The following is a 2500-nucleotide window of genomic DNA, read 5'->3' as shown; positions in this document are numbered from 1 at the left end:
AAATATGCGCCTAATTCAATAGAATTATGAAGGCTACCCTGATTACTATGCATAAAATACAAAATATTTTATTGTTTTGAAGGTTAGGTAGACAAAATTCGCCCCTGCTTTTCAAGCTCAGCATTTAAGCGACACATAGTACTTCTATAGTTCACGTGCTGCGTACATTCGTACAACACCGTTTTCTTTACGTGCTATAAAGGCAGAAGTAAATCTGCCTTCAACTCAGTCACGTGCCTGTGTTTTGCTTAATTTTTGTGTTCTACTAAATAAAAGTTACCTACTTTGAGTAATTACTGACGGCACGCGCCTGATGCACACACACACACACACACACACACACACACACACACATACATATATACACACACATATATGTATATAATGCAATTTTATAGGATGCAGCTGTGCATCATTAACTAGCTAGAGGAGATGTCCTCTTGGGGTTAAAAAACCGCAGTAGAGTCCACTCGAACAGACAGCCATGTTAAAGTGGCTACGAATATTACTTGTCAGTACAACTACTGCGAGAGATTTTAGAACTAGCATCTTTGCATATATATATATATATATATATATATATATATATATATATATATATATATATATATATATATATATGACGTTGACCACTAACGTGGACATTCGATGTGCTAGAAATAGATCACATCTTATATATATATATATATATATATATATATATATATATATATATATATATATATATATATATACATATACACACACATATATATATATATATGTATATACACATATATACATACATATACACACACATATATGTATATACATACATGTATATATATATACATATACATATACACACACATAAGTATATACATATATGTATATATATATATACATACATATATACATATACATACACATATATGTATATACATACATCTATATATATATACACATACATATATATATATACATATAAACACACATATATGTATATACATACATGTATATATATATATATATATATATATATATATATATATATATATATATATATATATTGCTGTTGCTCTTGTTATCATTGTAGTTGTTGTTGCTGTTAATGTTGTTGTTGTTGTTTCCGTTGATGTATAATCTATCTGCCGCCACAAGTTTATCTATACGCCGCCGCTCCGCCCCTCCGCTGACGCCCCCCCCCCCTCACAAATGCACCGAATTACATCATTGAATCACACCACTCAATCAGTTGCTCAGACGTCTGGCAGTTCGCGGGGGGAGCAAAGGTGGCGTTTGGGTAGGACTGACAGACAGATGTCGTAGTTTCGTAGTATAAGTGGGTGGGTGACGTTGATGAGTTGTTAGTGTGAGTGGTAGGTTCACGGTGATGGCGGGCGGTGGCGATGGTTGTGGTGAGAGTGCTGGTTGGATGGGTGTGATGGCGACTGCGGTGGCATCGGTGGTGCTGGTGATGGAGATGTTGGTGTTGGCGACGGTGCGAATACAAAATTGGGATTAAGGAAAGAAAACGTTTGAAGGTGATTAGATATTTGGGTAGAACATTGCCAGAATCTCATTGTGTTACCTGCCAAACATGCTAGTCAATCTACCCGCAGTGATAAAATGCGCTGCGAAACAAGCCACCCTATTCCCGACAATAAATCTTGTTTTAGACAGAAAAACATTGCTGTTGGGAATAGAATAAGTTTGAGCACATATTAAAGATACGCATACACACACACACACACACACACACACACACACACACACACACACACACACACACACACACATATACACACACACACTCACACACAGAGGCACAGAAGCACAGACCCAAGCGCATGCGTAGATAGGGATATGTACAATAGAGAGACCCGATGGAGTAAACAGGGTAAGGCCAGGAAGGAGAGGAGACAGAGTCATTGGTGAAATTACGGAATTGGTGACGAAAGAATTTTGACAAATAAACGGTAACTATTAATAATAAAGCTGAAGTGAAGGTCAAACAGTGCGTGTGTTTATTTGCAAAAGCAACCATCCCCAAATATAACAAACACATTAAAATTATATTGTAAGGTATTTGAAAATCCCAATATTTTGATCGGAAATAGTATATATATGTGGTTTGTGAAGTTATTAACATAGGACATATAATTTATTATAATATATTATAATAAATTCTTTTCATATTCTGGATTGTTTGCACTGATGTGTGTTTCCTTCTCTCCGCACGTGTGCACACTTATACAAACATATCTTGAATTGTTTTTTGTTTAATCTATGTATTATGCTGAATTCTTGGTTGACATGTTTACACAAGAAAAATGAATATCGCTTTGAAATTCTGGCGTATGGCCAACAAATTCGTGGAGGGAGTAAGACGATTTCATTGACCTCAATGCTCAGCTGGTACTTATTTTATCACACCCGAAGGAATAAAACGTAAAACTCGACCGCCGTGGAATTTAAACTCAGAACGAAAAAACAAATGAAATACCGCTAAACATATTGT

The sequence above is a fragment of the Octopus bimaculoides genome, chromosome 6, assembly GCF_046866305.1.
Source record: "Octopus bimaculoides isolate indiv1 chromosome 6, ASM4686630v1, whole genome shotgun sequence".
NCBI lineage: Eukaryota > Metazoa > Mollusca > Cephalopoda > Octopoda > Octopodidae > Octopus > Octopus bimaculoides.
This window is presented reverse-complemented; position numbering follows the sequence as displayed.